The following is a 17,021-nucleotide window of genomic DNA, read 5'->3' as shown; positions in this document are numbered from 1 at the left end:
TGTCCACACTCCACAAAGACATCTGGCAAGTGTACAAAGTGATGATAATCCAGGCTGTAGGCTAAGGTTACCGTGAGCAGCAAATACCACCAGGCTGGAAAGGGCTCATCAAGAGCCTGGACCTGGAGATGTCATGGATGTCAGCCCTGAAGGGGCTGCAGAAGCAGAGCAGGCAGCAGGATCTGCCCCCAAAGGCCTGAGTTACAGTCCTGGTCACTCTGCTCCCTGTGTATGTTTCCCTGTGTGTGAAGCAGGGAGGAGAATAATGACATGAGCCCGAGGAGGTTTGGAGGACAAGATGAAGGACCAACATGTATGCAAGTTCTGAGGTCAGTCTTTCACACTGAGCACCATGTCAGCAGCTGATGGTCCCCTCAGTCACAGAGGAACCGGAAAGAGGGATGCAGTTATGCTGCGAGGTTGTGTCCCTCTGTGGCTCATCCTGTTTGAAACAGTGACAGTTTTTTATCAAAAACAGCTCTTGTTTTTGTCCCAGTCGTGAAGCCTGGGAGCTCAGTAGACCTCAGGCAAGCATCTCAACCTCAGTCCCTGAGCCATAGAACCTGAAAGGACAGTGGAAGGTTTTCCCGAGTGAGGGCTGGTGAGATGACTCGGCAGATGTTGGTGCTTGCCGTCCAGACTGATGACCTAACTTCAGTCCCCAGAACCCACATAGTAGGAGAAGACCAACTCCCAATAGCTGGCCTCCAAAATCCACACTCATGCTGTTGTGCTCACACATGTGTACACACAGGGACACATATATGCAAAAAATAAAAGTAAATTTTATTGTTCCCGTGAAGAGGAGCAGGAGGGCATTCCTGCACAGGTAGTCAGCAAAAAAGTCTCCTACATGTCATGCCCCTCCCTCTCCCTGGCCTTCCTGGTCAGGGCTGCTCACCTGAGCTGAGCAGGAAGCCTTCACCAAGCTGGAGTTCAGAATGGGAGGAGGGGCCAGGTCTCCAGGCTGACCCTGTCCCCACTGAGACTGTCTGCCTCCGTTGTCATGACAACCTTAGAGAGCATGCATCCTCGTGGTGAACTGCCATGTCCATTGAGTGTCAGTGTAGGAGCGCAGCAGGCACAAAGCTTCCTTGAAGCAAACTGACCTTTGGGGAAATTGGATCTCAGCTAGAGCTCCAGGCCGGAGCCAGCTCACAGCAATAGGGCCAAATTCATGAGTCATAAAATACATATATATCAGTGTGTCCCCAGACACCTTGCAGGGGAGGGGTCAGGCTTCTGTGGCACACAGGTAGCCTAACAAGCCAGTTTCATCTCATATCTAATATCCCATCCACTCTTAGAGTGACCCCAGGCTGCTGTGTCCCAAGATATACAAGTGCCCAGTCCATGCTCGTCTGTAGGCTGAGCTCAGGAGTCCGAATGCAATGACTGACACACATGAGAGGGCAAGCTTCAAGCCCAGGGCACTCAGGCAGCTCAGGCTTCCTTCCTGCCCTGTAATTGCCAGCTCAGCTTCTTTTGTCTAGGCCCTCCACAGCCCTTCAAGGCAGGACCTGTGAGATAGAGTCTCCTCCAAAAAGGCGCAGCTGACTGCCCAGCCCTGCACAATGGCCCTGGAGAGAATGGAGAGCTCTGATCAGCATAACTAACAAGCAACCCCAGCTCTCAGACAGAGTGAGGAAAGCAGGACTTCAGGTCAGCCTGGAGCATTACCAAATAGAACAGAGCCTCTCCCCTAGTCACCCCTCCAGCGTCTGGAGGAGCCTCACTCTGGGTTTGTAGGAGCCTCTGGCAAAAGTAATCCTGCAGGTTTCTCTCCTGAGAAGCCTGTGGGTGTCCTCAAGGAAAGGAAAATCGGAATCTAGGGTGCAAGGATTCCCCCACAGACGCACACGGGGGAAGAGAGTTGGTTACGCTCCTTTTCTACAGCTAGAATATTGTCCCCTGGGGATATCATCTCCTCCCTGGGATGTTGTCCCAAGCTACCAGCCTACTTTTGTCACCTAGGCCTCATTTTCTGAGTGACTGCTCCCTTCTACTATGCCAAGAGGCTGAGACACAGCCCTCGGCCTCTCGCTAATTAACAAGAGGCAGCAATTAGCCATTTACAGCAGAGCAAGGCCTGGTAATGGGATTTCTAATTCTGGAGGGGAATAAAGATTTAAACTGTGTTCAGAGTGAGCACAAGTTTGGTGCCTAAGATGTTTCCTATCCTGGGTTCCGTTCTGATAATTAATCAGACAGAAGTTGTTAAAGCTCTATGAGAGAGACCTGAGACAAGGCCCCTATGACGAAACATCTGAGAGATGGAGTAACTTTCTCTTCTGGAACTATCAGGGCTGAGCACAAGCTGAAAGTGTTGCAGTGCATCTCGCTGTCATTGACCCTTACAGAGCTGACAAGGGTCACTGCACCTGCGGAGGCCTGTGCTCCACATACGTCGCAGAGTCCCAGCTTTGTACTGGCAATCCCTGGGCAGCCCCGACCCTCCGTCTCCTTGGTGAGGCTGAGATGAGGGCTCTGCTCTGTGGTTTCAGACACACTTAGAACATGTTCATGGGACCTGCCGATGCCTCTGAAGTGTCCCAGATGTCCCTGTTGCCCAGCTGCCTTCTTCCTGGGATGAAATCAGCTGGGAGGGTCTGCTTCCCACCATCCAGAAAAAGCCAAACATCAATGTGCAGGGAACAGTCCCCAGAGACCATTGAGGAAAGCTGTCACCTGTGCCTGAGTCTGTAGTTCTCCCTTACTTGTACCCACATCCAGGTCTGTGCCCCTCCCCCTCCTTGTCAAACCTACCTGCATCTGAGTCTGAGCCCTTCCCCCACCTGTACCTACCTCCCCTGCCTCTGGGTCTGGTCAGAAGAGAGCTGTCCTGAACTCCCACAGACCAGCCTCCCTCCTATTCCCCTTCTTGTGAAGACCCTGGGGAAGACACATCAGCTTAGCCAGGGGGCATGCTGGCCCCTCTAGACTAGCAGGCTTCACACTCGGTCCACAGAACCTCTCCCACCATGTTGAAAGGAATCTTCCCTCATACTTTTGAGCTGACATTTAATATTAGTGTTTTAAATCCAGAGACAGGTGGCACAGGACATGAGCCCTCCGGTTTGTAAACACTGACATTTCATGCTGTCACTGATGTCTCTTTCCCAAGGAGCCAGTGTGCACCAACAATGCTTCCCCTTTAGATTCTATTCTTGGCTCACCTGTCATGGAATCTAGAGGGAAAGTTCACAGGCCCCGCCTTGGACTGGCATTCTCACTGCTACCCTGTCTCCCAGGCTGTGCTGAGATGCTGAGACCTGTGATGCATCCATAGAGCTGACTTCCCAGGAGCTCGGCCTCTGCGGTGGCTCTCTCCCCGTCCCTCCACACCTGCAGGGTTAAAGTCTACACAACAGTTACTGTACCTGAAAAGCCTCAAGGGTCAGCATGTTCTGGATGGAGTTTCCCTGCGTTGTTGGCAGACGATTTATCACCACAGCATTGACACTCTGTGTTTATCTTATTACATAAACACTCACCTCCCTTGTGTGATATGTAATTTATAACACACCCTGCAGAGTGAGCATGGTAGGTTCACATATTTAACTCTGAAGACAAACATGCCTTCCTTGAAGAAAGAGATTGCAGGCTTTCTCATTTGGGGGGGATTTCCTATCACTTTGGGGTGCCTGGTCTTCACTCATGACCCAAGAGAGTTGGATCCAATGACTTAGGATAGGAGACCTCATCTCTATGCAGTGCCATTGTCCTTGCAGGCCTGTTCTCTGTCTATCCCCATGTGGCTGGGAGGCCCAGGTTCTCCTCTTGTTCCCAGCCTGACCTGCACCTAGGGACCTGCATACTGGCCCTCATGCTATTCCACAGAGAGTATGTTCATGGAAGGATGTTTCAGAAGTGTTTCCTGTGGGCACATGAAAAACAGCACCTCCTCTGCTCTATGGCAGTATGCTGCAGCCCTGAATGCCAGCCTGCTGGTCTGTTTCAGGTGCCTGAGCTTTGGATTAGAAGCCATCACACGTGGGCACCCCAGGGGAACTGCTCCTTGGCTCAGCTGGTGGAAGAGGAAGCCACTCTTACCTTCATCTTTTTTTTTTTTTTTTTTCACTTTGTGGTCTGCAACACCTGGTTTTCTATAAGAACAGGAGCTATGTGGGTCCCTTCCAGCACAGCCCGTGCCCCCCCCAAATTCATCTACTTGTTCTGTGTCTCACATGCCACAACCCTGGTACCTGCACTGCACTCTCTATCTCCAGCTGTCCAGGGCATCGGGACAGGGAATGAAGCCTTGCAGAGTCTGAGCTCTCCTTCCCTTGGCCACACTAACTCACTGTAGACTCATCCACACTCTCCTGCCCCCACCAGCAGCCCTGCTCTGTGCTCAGTCGTGATTGCTGAGTGGTAGGGAGCATGAGTCCCACATTTAGCCACAGCCCAAGGGATATTCAGATTGATTCCAGGGTCTGTGGCTATAAATGAAGCTAAGAGCATTTCTCCATGTGTAGTCACCATCTTTATTTCTTTTGAGCAGGGGTTGGGGCTATGACTCATGGGAGGTGTTTAACAAGTTGGAAACTGTTTGGCCTGCACCAAGTGAGCATCAGCACACAGACTTCCTGTTGCTCCATCACCATACCCCCGTTTGACATTAACAGTTCCTTTTTCTCTCATTTCATTTTCTTTTCAAATGTTATTTATTACTTATTACAATTTATTCACTTTGTATCCCAGCTGTACCCCCCTCATCTCCTCCCACTCCCACTCTTCCTCTCTCTTCTCCCCCCATGCCCCTCCCCTAGTCCACTGATAGGGAAGGAGGTCCTCCTCCCCTTCCATCTGACTTTAGCCTATCAGGTCTCATCAGAACTGGTTGCATTGTCTTCCTCTGTAGCCTGGCAAGGCACCCTCCAGAGGGAGGTGATCAAAGAGTCAGCCACTGAGTTCATGTCAGAGACAGCCCCTGCTCCCCTTACTAGGGACCCCACTTGGAGACTGAGCTGCCTATTTCTCTCGTTTCTTAAAAAACATTCAGGAAGAAGGTTCAGTGGGTAGGTGTGTAATAGACAATTTGTTTTCTTTGTAAACTCAGTTATGTTATGTAAACGTGTTTTTGTTTTAATACCAAGTGTGTGATTTTAGTTGGGCTTTAGTTTGTTCACAGCTGATAATTGTCTTCTGTGGGGCATGGCCTTTGACAGCTGGTAATGGCCTGCAGAGCATGGAGAGGGGCATGGTCTAGGGCTCTGAGGCTATAAATATGAAAGCCAAGAAAGAGAATGTGTGGCTCCTTCAGTGGTGAGTGGCAGTTTAGAGAGAGCAGAGAAGGACAGTGTGGCAATTTGGAGTACACAGACTGAGAGAAACGCTTAGGGGCACAGCAGCTTGAAGGAAACAGCTGGCTGAGTTTGCTCTTGTTGGAGATTGGTGTAGCCCTAAAAGAACCCATCAACTCTAAACAGCCATGAGAAATAAAGGGGTCTGTGTCCCCTCTCCCCACTAACCTTCTCTCTCCTACCTAGGTTTGGGGAGTTGGAAGGGGGAAGCTTTAAGGAACCCCAAACAAAATAGAGTTCAAAAAAAGAGCATTACATAGGTGCTGACTGCCAAACTCAAGTACTTGGGTTCAATTCCCAAGACCCACAGAGGAAAGAAAAGACAGACTCCCGTGGTGCACATGTGTGTGCAGAAACACACACACAAATAAATAAATAAATAAATAAATAAATAATAAGTGAATAAATAAGAAATAAATCCAACATGCTAAATGAGTGTTTCTGTCTTATTTATTTTCTGCTGTGACAAAGTAGTATGACAAAAGCAACCTAAGAAAGAAAGAGGCTTGGGGGGACTTACAGTTACAGAGGAACACAGTCCATCATGGTGAGGAAGCCATGAAAGCAGGCAGGGAAGGTATAGTGTTCAGAGCAGGAGGAAGGCTTGTCATGTTGCATCCACACTTAGGGATAACAGAGAAGAATTATTTCATACTGCCGGCCAAGTTTCTTTCTCCACTTATCCCAAGTCCAGGATCCCAGCCATGGAATGGTGCTACCCATGGTAGGCAAGTCTTCCCAAATCAACTGATATAGTCTGAATTACCCCCATTTGTATGCCCAGAGATCTACCAGGTGAGTCTAGATTCTCCAGACTGACATTTAATACTATCAATGTGTACGGCACCGCTTGCTGCTTCCTTCATCTTCAATTTCTTCGTAACTCGTGAGGTTGAATGTTTCTTCTCTTGTGTATTTGTTACTTGTACTCTAGGGAGTAAAATGTCTGTGTGAAACTTTGGTCGGGTTAAAGAACACTGGGGTCTTTGTTTGGCCGTCATTGAGTCTGAGCTTATTTTTGTGTTCTGCACACAAGTGCATTGTCACATATGAATTGCAGATGCTTCCTGCCCAGCTGCGGCTGGCCTGTCACTCTCTCAACAGTGCCTTCTGCAGCATGAAGGATTTTAACTTTGATGAAATCGACCGACTTTTCTTTTCTCTGTAGCTTGTGCTTTCAGCTTCCCCTATGCCAAGGTCACAAAAAAATGGCTCCTTTCCCCCTCTGAGAAATCACAATCTTGCATTCCACGTAATGCCCTTGATACATTTGGAGGCTGTTTTCACAGAAGGTCTGAGGTCAGTTTTGTTCAACTGCTAAAGATGATGTGTGGTGAAAAGTCTCTTCCCTCTGGCCAATGGCCTGGCAAGCAAACACATGATAAATAATAGCAGTTAATACAGAGATCATCTCCGTCACTCACTGAGATGGGGGAAGGAGTGAAGAAGTGAAGGGCGACTAGGCCAGGAGGGACCATACTGTCCTTGCTGTCAGCACAGGCCATGGACTCTCTCCATCTCATGGTGGTGCTGGCATCTGTGTTTCTGGCCCCAGGAAGGAGTCACCAACCCCAACACAGTTTTTCCTTGGAGTTGTGGATACTCCAGTGGCCACCACACCTCAGATGGCCTTCAGGTTCTAGCACTTTGCAGGATTGTAGGGTTCCAGGCTGTTTTGGACTGGTCTGGGTGCTGTCTGGGCCAAGGTCAGGGCCAGGTCCTCTGAGTTAGAGGCCCAGCTCCTCTGTCTTAGGCTTGGAGGCCCAGTGCTGTTCCTGCTTGCCTTCAGTCTTCACTCTGCCCAGCTCTTGCTGGGGGTCTGGGGATTGTCACGGTCTGGAGCAACCTGAGGAGCCATAATTGGGCTTTTCAGGCAAAGAGGGGTTGGAAATGGCATTCTCATACTGAAGAACTGCTGCTCTCTCTGCAGAACCAGGGAGCTGATCTGAAATGCAGATTGAGGTCAATAGAGGTCATTGCTGTGTGTGCATCAAGTGTATGGGGCAGGAGTGTGCTATGAAAAAAAGAAAGAAGGAAGGAAGGAAAAAGCTGATCCTCTGGCCATGGCCTTGATCTCACACCTGTTGCTCTTCAAGATGGTTCAGTATCACCCATTGCAGGTGAGGGGCACTGGGAAGCACCTACATAGTGATGAGAGAGGGGAACTGAAAGAACACAGGTGTCAAAGTCCAGCTGCCTGAGTCATCCAGGACCTTGAACAAGTGATTGAGATGTGAGTGTGGGCAGCTGGGTGAGCAGAGAACTGACAAGCCCCGTGAGGTCAGGTCTCATGTGAACTAGATGGCTCTGGGTCACAAGTCAAAAGTTAGTTCTCAAATCATCAAGAATCCATATGGACGGCTCTGTCCAGGAGCTGAGACACCAGGTTTCTATGTCTTACAGATGTTTGTTCTGTCACTGACTAAAATGTCTGCAGGTGGCATGAGAAGGCCTGTAGTTGGTACCTATTCCCTATGCCAAGTCCTGGCAAGTGATTCTTTTCTTTTATTAATTTATTTACTTTACATCCCAATAATTGTAGCCCCCTCCCTTGTCTCCTCTCGGTCCTACCCTACCTCCCTCATCCCCCTATCTCCATCCCCTAGTCCTCAGAAAGGAGAGCCTTTCTCCCTTACCAACTGACCCCAGACTATCACGTCTCTTCAGGACTGCCTGCATCCTCTTCCTCTGTGGCCTAGCAAGGCCACCTCTCCAGGAGGAAGTGATCAAAGAGCAAGCAATGGAGTTCAGAGAATACCCTGCTCCCCTTACTAGGCTGGTACAGGATTCCACCTCGGTCTGTGTGAGTCTTCAGGATTGCAAGGTTTCTAATCACTGACTGCACAAGTCCCCAGGCTGCAATGCCATGCTCCCCTCCCCCCCAGCACAGCTTTATATCGAAGCCATCATCAGCCTGTGTTACAGATGATGGAACCAAGGGGCTCTTATGCTACTGGGTCCTTGAGCCTGGGCTGGCGGTGACTCCTCCCTAGTCCGTTTTATTTTCTAAATGTTCACCTAGAGGACAGCAGCAGCTCTGGGGTTTTAGGCATTGTGCAGCTGAAGTGGACACATGTGATCCCATTCCTCTTGTTCCACTCCTGGACAGCTGACAGGTTCTAAGAAGAACCTGGCTCTCCAGGGAGACCTGGAAAACTGCACCTTGAATGGGGGATGGGGAGCAGATCTCAGCTTCAGAAGACAGTCTGGGAACACACCCAATTGGTTTTTATAAATCCAGCTCAGCATGAGATCTGTGAACTGCTCAGTCTGTCCCTGGATGGCAACAGGAAAGGTCCATTCATGGACCAGAGTCCTGCCCTCAGTGAAAGAGATGGCAGGCCATAGGCAGAAGTGTGGCATGAAGGGAGCTTCAGGTTTGAAGAGAACATCAACTTCCCCCTGAGATCCCAGCCTGATCCTCAGACGTCCATTTTCCCTGGAGAGAGAGTTGAAGGGATCCCATGAGCTTATGGATGTCAACCTCCTATTTTGCCTAAAGTCTCTCCTTTGGGGATAAGTTGCAAGGAGATGAGGGGTGAGTGGATTCCTAATACCTTCTAGGTCCTGTGGGACATGCTGATTGAAATAATACTCTTCAGGATCCTGGATTGTCAAAATATAACACTGACCAATCAGAAGGGAAGGGATGGGCAATCTCGATGAACCTGGGCCAATCAAGATGGACTATGGAAAATGGAGTGTGGGGCCAATTGGATAGAGCATGGTGGGCCCATTAGATGAGAGTAGGCCAGTCAGTATGAAGTATGGAACACACAAGATGGAGCTTGGCCCATCACAGAGTATATGCCGACAGACCAAGGGCAGGGTAGTCTCACAGGGAGCTGATCATCTGTCCTGGGACCTCATCACACCTTCTTGTCTCTCTGCCCCAGGCAAACAGTCTGAGATAAGAAACTGGAGGATCTAAGCCCCACTCTCCTCTATGCCTGGCCTTTTAAGAAAGGATTGTGTTGGAAACAGGAGCAGGAACCCTGTGCTGTATTGGTCTGTCTGTCTGTTTGTCTGTCTGTCTGTCTGTCTGACTGACTCTGTAGAACACAGGGACCTTAGGCAGCCTCGGCACCTCAGCTGTCAAGGCCAGATCCACTCGGGATGCACAGATCCTAGATTAGCAGGTCCTTACAGCACAGATGATTTGTATGTGTTCCCAGGAACTGATGAATTAATTTTTAATAGTCAGTTGATTCTTATTGTAAAGGATGAATGTTCTCACCAGTCCTCATCCATCCCATCCTTGGGACGAAATACAGGACATCACTTTAATTGCTTTACTGTGTGTGCTTCCCGCAGTCTTTATGGCTCTGTGTTTCAGTTTATCATCAGGGACACTTGTACAGCACTGCCTGCTGCTCTGTGGAGATCCTCGTCTCCTGGTAGGCTCTGGTAGGAAGGAGGGAGCCCATGGAAGGCATCCTTCACGCCCCAGGTGTCTCCTCAGCTGACTTGTGACCCAGAGGCTGGCACCTTCAAGGGCAACGCAGCCAGCAGTTATAGCCCAGGCCAGACTGGGGGATCCCTCTGCCTGCATGTCCTATGCCATGTAGCCCTGGGGTGTCTCCACTGCTAAGCTGTGCCCCTTTTTAACACAGCAAAGCAGCCAGCTTTTAGGGTGAATTCTACCCAGTAGCTTTATCCCAATGCCTATTCCAACACTGTAAGAATGCACCCTTCCTAGAGTTTGAAATCTCTCTCTATCCTTGGTCAAATCACTGGGTAAATTCTCAGACAATTGGCACCCCACCCTTCCCCCAGATTGATAGGGGTGAGATTTCACTATATCCAATCACATGCCAGGAGACCTTAAGTGAGAGACTCTGGCCTTTCCTATTGTATGTTAGCCAAAGCAGATGTGGACATAGGACAGCCAGTGGGAACCCAGAGAAGACATGCCTGAGGGTAGCATTGCCCTGGGGGAAGCATGGCCCGGGGGGTGGGGGAAGAGATGAGAGTTCTGGATTCCTGGCCACCTACTGCCCACTGCTCTCCTTGGCAGAGCCAACCCATCCCCCTTGGGATTGAATAAGGGTGCTGAATTAGAGTGTGTTGTTGTTATCAATAACAAATGACAGCTGGGCATGGTGGCAAACACCTTAGGAGACAGAGGCAGGTAGATCTCTGTGAGTTCAAGGCCAGCCTGGCCTACAAAGCAGGACAGCCAAGGCTACACACAGAAACCCTATCTTGAAAAAACAAACAAGACAAAACAAATAACAAATGAGGATGAAATGGTTTCCACTTCAGAAGATCATGGGGGTGTGTATGAGAAGTTCTTAGGGACCACCAGACAATACCCAGCGTTCTGGGCAGGGTCACTTACAGGTGAGGGGCTTGTTCCTGAGAGATGGCACCTCCCGCTGAGTTAACTCCACATCTGCAGAATGGTACAGGTGGAGCCCAGCAATCCAACACCTGACAAGACTCATTAGAAGGTGATTTTTACCATGCTCACATATGCTCTCATCCCTGCCATCATCACTTCAGTGCCAGCATGTCATCCTTGCTATCATCACTCTGTCACTCGTACCACCCTGCATTCCTGTCATCATGGCTCTGCTACTTCTCCTAGGCATTGCATAGACCTCAGCCTGGCTGTGGTCTCCACTGAGTATTCCCTTTAGTCTTCTTGTTTGCTCCTGTGTTCTTCCCCTAAGTTTGGTCCAGCTCAGCCCCTGGACTAATTCTCATCCTACCTGCTCTCACTTGCTAGGGGTCAGTACCATGCTTTGGCCCCTTCTAGGCATTGTTGACCACACATACAGAGGTTGTCTGCTTCCTTTTGTCCTCCTGTATCAGCAACTGGCACTCTGATGTGTTGTCTTGGTGACTGTCTTAGTTAGGGTTTCTATTTCTGTGATAAAACACCATGACCATAAGCAACATGGGGGAAGGGTTTATTTTGCTTATATTTCCACATCACAATCCACCATTGAAGGAAGTCAGAGTAGGAACTCAAGCAAGGCAGAGAGCTACAGGCAGGAACTGATGCAGAGGCTATGGAGGATCACTGCTTACTGGCTTGCTCCCCGTGGCTTGCTCAGCTACTTTTTTGTTGTTTTTGTCTATCTGTCTGTTCGTTTGTTTGTTTGGGGGTGTTGTTTGGTTTTTTGTTGTTTTTGTTTTTTGTTTTGCTTTTGCTCTGGTTTTCCAAGACAGGCTTTTTGTGTAATAGCCCTGGCTGTCCTGGACTCACTTTATAGACCAGGCTTGGCCTTGAACTCACAGAGATCCTCCTTCCTCTGCCTCCCAAGTGCTGGAATTAAAGCATGTGCCACCATGCTGGCACTCAGCCTGCTTTCTTCTAGAACCCAGGACCACCTGCCTAGTGATGGTACCACCCACAATGAGTTGGGCCCTCCCACATGATCACTAAATAAGAAAATAGACATGTCTACAGGAAAATGTTATGATGGTGTTTCTCAATTAAAAATTTCTCTTCCCAAATAACTGTAATTTGTGCCAAGTTGACAATAAACTAGCTAGGACAGTGACACCCTCCTGAAGAACAGTGAGGGACAAAGATATCATGTTCTCATCCCCACTTATGCGGGGTGTATGTGAGGAATATTCTGTTGTGCAGGCAGTTTGGCTGGCCTTCCCTTGGGGACCTTTAGGCTCCTGACAATGTCCTGTGTCAGTGCCTGTGTCCTGTGACATCATCTGGACCATGTATTTAGTGACTGGTCTGCCACTCCCTCTCTCTCTCTCTCTCTCTTACTCTTTCTCTCTTGCTCCTCTCCCGCTCTCTCTCCTTTCTCTATCGGGGTGCCCCTCCCTCTATCATGTCTCTCTCTCTCCATCTCCATCCGATAAACTTTTATATCTGTTGTGTATGAGGGGCATCATTTTTAAATACTGACAAGGATGACAGCACAGCTCTTCCTGAGAGAGGCAAAGATGCTGAAAAGGGAGGAAGAACTAGCCACGTCCTTTAACAGAAAGCCTAGCATGAAACAGCTATCCACTCTCCTCAGTGCAACATAGATCTCATCTTGAGAAATTCATAAATGCATTATAAAAGTCACTATAAAGTCAAAATCCAAGAAAAACAAAGAAAGGGGAAGGAAGAAGAAAAGAAAGGCTAGAAGGGAAAGGAGTAGATTTACAATGATCCAGCTTCAACTGTATAGGGGATAGAGAGTCTGCAAACAAGTGGGGCAGCTGGGTGCATTGGCACAGGCTTGTAATCTCATCACTCAGGGAGGTAGAGGCAGGTGGATCTCTGTGAGTTTGAGGCCAGCCTGGTCTACAGCCAGGGCTACACAGAGAAACCCTACCTCGAAAACCAAACAAAACAAAGCAAACAGGTGGGCAATGATAATGGTGATGATGATAGTAATAGTGGAAATGATAGTGATGGTAGTTAGCGATGATGATATATGATGGTGGTGTTGGCGATGGCAATGATGGTGACACTGATGGATATAGTGTTGATGATGATGGTGATGATAGTGATGATGTTGACAGCAATGATGGCAATGATGGTTGTGATAATGGTGATATTGCTGGTGATGATGCTATGGATGGCAATGAGGGTAACGGTAGTGGTGATAATATTGATAAGGATGCCGATGGTAATGATGTTGACAGTGATGATGAGGTGATGGCAATAGTAGTGATAGTGGCGATGATAACAGTGACATAGATGGTAATAGTTCCTCTTCCCAGGAACAAGAGACTTGGTAACATGACAGGGGTTCAAAACTGGGATTGAATAAGGGTGTTGAATTACAGTATGCTGTTGTTATCAATAACAAATGAGGATGAAATAGTTTCCGATTCAGAATCATATGGTGGTGGGGTGAGAAGTTTTTAGGGACCCCCAGAAAATGCCCAGAGCTCTGGGAGGTGCTTGTTACTGAGAGATGGTGCCTTCCCCCACTGTGTTAACTGCAGAATGGTGGAGGTGGAGCCATTGGAATTACCTATACTGGGCTAGGGCCAATTAAGATGGGAAGACCAAACACCCATGGCAGCACTCATCCTTTGGGCTGGTGATGCTGGGTTATATAAAAGGAGACAGTGAGCTAAGCACAAACAAACAAACCATACTTCTTCACTACATATGCCCCAAGGTCCTATCTCCTCTCTATGACTTCCCTGCTGTGATGAGAAATGTCCTTGAACTGTGAGATAAATTGACCCTTTCTCCCTTAAGTTATTTTTTGTCAGAATGTTTTGCCACAGCAACTGAGGAACTGGGAATGTGTTTCTCGTTCTGGAAATCCCTATGTCCTCATCCCACTCAGAGAGTTATAACCACCACACTCCCCCTGGTCTCTTGAGGGCCCCTGTTTTGTTTTGTTTTGTTTTGTTTTGTTTTGTTTTGTTTTGTTTTTTGACAGAGCCTCTGTATCTTCTCAAGTGCCTCCCTGCCCTCCACAACACCACCCAGCTGAATCTATAAGCCCTCAAACCTTACTGTGCATTTGGGTGTTTGCTTATTCTGCTGATGCCCTCTGATGCCCTTGTAAAGTCAGAAAATAAAAATAAAGAAGTACTTGTTCTCCACTTAACTTATTTGTCAGCTTAATTCTCACACCTCCAGTTACTGAACCTAAGAAGGTGGAATAAATGCTTTTCTCCCCACGGTGCTTAGAAATTAGTTTTCTCACCTGTGTCTCCAGCTGCCTACCCACAACCAGTGGAGATTTCTCCACTAACATAGTTCTGGGTGAGGGTTTGTAAAAGCAAATGCAGAAAGGCAATCTAAGTAAGCCATTGTCCTAGCAATTTCTATTTTAATGCCTTTCCCCAGACTGCTTTGAGCTGGGGTGTTTGGGGCCTTGCTGATCTGAGGTCAAGAGGAGCCCTCTGGCTGAGATATACTGGAGTTCTGACGGAGGGAAGAGACACAACCCACACACTTCTCAGAACATCAGCTCTGGTCTGTGGGCCTCAGACCCGCAGCAGATTCCAGCCAGGGTCCAGTTGCCTTTTACTTCGAGGAGCCTGCTGGATTCATTGGGTGTCACGGAGCAGACTTAACACATGATGGCGCTGGAGATGCCTACGAGTCCCCGGACTCTTGCAGACCCCCAGTCACTGCCTCCTGCTTTCCCAGCCTGGGTCACCATCTCCTCCTCCAACAAGATATGTGTGACATCTGTGAATAACAGCACATGGTGGCGATGTGGAATGACGGCCATGCATTAGCAGTGACCCTCACTGAGCAGCTCTGAGCCTGGCTCACTAGGGTGCTGGGAAGACAGGACAGAGGGGGTCTGAGGTCTTAGAGAGGAGGCTGAGGCTGTGGCTATGGTGGTCATGGCCACACTTTCCCCTCCTTCGTGGCTTTACTCACTTCATCCACACCCCAAAAACTGAGAGCTCTTAGTCCAGGTCAGGGTCAGTCTGGCTACCTCCAGTCACCCTCCAGGAGAACCAAGTGTCTCTTAGATGATTTATCACATGAGGGAAATGATCTTATATCTGCATTTAGACTGATGTTGTCAAATATAGCCAGGCGTTGGTGGCGCACGCCTTTAATCCCAATACTCAGGAGGCAGAGTCAGGAGGATCTCTATGAGTTTGAGGACAGCCTGGTCTGCAGAGCAAGTTCCAGGACAGCCAGCACTACACAGAGAAACTCTGTCAAAAAAAAAAAAAAAAAAAAAAAAAAAAAAAGCCAAAATTATAGCCAGACAGTGGTGGCACATGCCTTTAATCCCAGCACTTGGGAGGCAGAGACAAGTGGGTCTTTGTGAGTTCAAGGCCAGCCTTGAAGTCCAGGGCAGCCAGAGTTTCAGAAAGAAATCCTGTCTCAAAAACAAAATAAAACAACAACAACTCTATATATAGTTATATATATAGTTTTCTCTCTCTCTCTCTCTCTCTCTCTGTATATATATATATATATATATATATATATACATAGAGAGAGTGTGTGTGTGTATGTGTGTGTGTGTGAATACTAAAATTCACACTCAGAATTAAACTTTTAATTTGCATTATAGGAACCCTGTGCCCTGGGATTACTGTGACAGTTGAGAGACAATGATGGCAGACAGCACTTCTCCCAAGCTTGTTTCTGGTCCAGAGCAGGTGCTGCTGGGCCCCAGACAAGGAGTCCAGAGGATGCTTGCTAGGCTCTGGGCTGGACATCATCACTCAGGCTACCCAGGCTCTCTGTGGGCTAGCCAGTTCCATCACTGATTTGTCCCTGGATCCCTCACCCATCTCCGAGACTACTCTACTGGCCAGGGCTGAGGTTTCTGCAGTTTCTGTGGGATGTTTTGTTACAGTGGTTCTCAACCTTCCAATGCTGCATCCCTCTAACACACTTCCTCGTGTTGTGGTGATTCTGAGCATGAAGTTATTTCATTGCTACTTCATAACTGTAATTTTGCTACAATTGTGACTCATACTGTAAATATATGATATGCAAGATATCCGGTATGTGACCCCTAAGGGGGTCATGGCCCATAGGTTGAGAACCAGTATTCTACATGCCAGATGCCATGGAAAGGGGTGATGAAGTTCTTAAAAGCTTGCCTTAGAGTGTCTCAGAGTATCTGTCCACTTTCTGGTGTAACCTCTGGGACCCAGGACTATGGGCCCAGACCAGGGAGACCCTGAAGGAGGCTGAAGAAGTCACTGTGTCCTCCACAAGTTGCCCCTTCCTGGCAAAGACCACTTTTACCCCAAGCCCATGGCAGTCAAGGGCAGCGCAGGGCCCCAGTCTGAAGGCCCAGGTGAGCAGAGACAATTGTACACACCGCTGGTCTGTGTGCAGGGCGGGGCCTCCATCTGCAGGACAGAAGCACAAGGACACAGAAGGCTCTCCAGTGTTCATCTCAGACATGCCATCCTCTCCTCTCCCTGCCAATCACGTGTGTCCTGGAAACAAGTTCATGAGTTAAAACTCTCGACAAGGAGAGGAGAGATGTGCACATCGCCTGATGAATTAGAGCAGCCACGCGGAAATGCCGCACTACCACCTGATTTCATGCAGGCACAAAATGAATGACCTTCTCAGGCATGTGGGTTCTGAGGAAGGAAGTTTTTAAAGAGATCAAGGGCTTTGGAAATGTACTCTCATGCCTGAGAAGCAAAACACACTCTCCTCAAACCAGGACAAGGCTGGCCCCACCTCCCCCAACCCTAGGCAATGTAGCCCTTGCTCACAGGAAGCCCCAGGATGTGCTGACCCTTACACCTAAAGTCATTCCAGAGGCACCACTGACCTCTCACTCTTGTGTGTAGTGTTGTAAATGAGACCCCTGTGCTGTCCTCCTGTCTGTCCCCACAGTTCTGTCTGATAGCTGAGGCCAGGAGTTGGCTCAGGGGAAGATGGTGTTTATCAGTCAGGTGGGCTGTGCTGCGCTGTAGTATGAAGCAAGCCCGTGGGCTCAGGTTTGCCTCCTAAGCAAGGTCTCACTGATCCTCACAGAGTGACTCGGGGTCCCAGGACAGACCCTCGGCTGTCTACTCATATGGGACCCTGACAATAGCACCAGGAAAGAGGAGAGTCTTAGAGCAAGCCTGAACTTAACCCTAAAGTCTAACTCCACCCCAACTGCAGTGACCAGTCTGAAGCTCCTAGAGGGATGGAGATGGTGCCTCCTCTCAGCCCCCTTGGAGCTGGTTATGGCCTTTAGGGGGCTCATAGGAGTAAGGGGTGGTTAAAAATGGCCTGTCCCCTGTAGCACAGAGCAGGGTTGGGCCAGCCCTGATATGAAGCAACACTGGAAA

The 17,021-nt window shown here is 48.8% G+C and overlaps 1 long non-coding RNA gene across 2 annotated transcripts in view; it reads right to left on the bottom strand.

Annotated features, from left to right (window-relative positions):
* Positions 1 to 5,738: 5,738 nt before the first annotated feature.
* Positions 5,739 to 17,021, bottom strand: part of LOC132653674 (uncharacterized) — a 30,340-nt gene continuing 19,057 nt past the window's right edge. For both annotated transcript variants that reach the window (XR_009591458.1, XR_009591459.1), the window contains 2 exons: positions 16,046 to 16,166; positions 5,739 to 7,251 (listed from right to left, as the gene is read on the bottom strand). This is a non-coding gene — a long non-coding RNA (uncharacterized LOC132653674). The remainder of the gene's footprint in view (positions 7,252 to 16,045; positions 16,167 to 17,021) is intronic.

The sequence above is a fragment of the Meriones unguiculatus genome, chromosome 4 (genome assembly GCF_030254825.1).
Source record: "Meriones unguiculatus strain TT.TT164.6M chromosome 4, Bangor_MerUng_6.1, whole genome shotgun sequence".
Classification (NCBI taxonomy): Eukaryota; Metazoa; Chordata; class Mammalia; order Rodentia; family Muridae; genus Meriones; species Meriones unguiculatus.
This window is presented reverse-complemented; position numbering and strand designations above follow the sequence as displayed.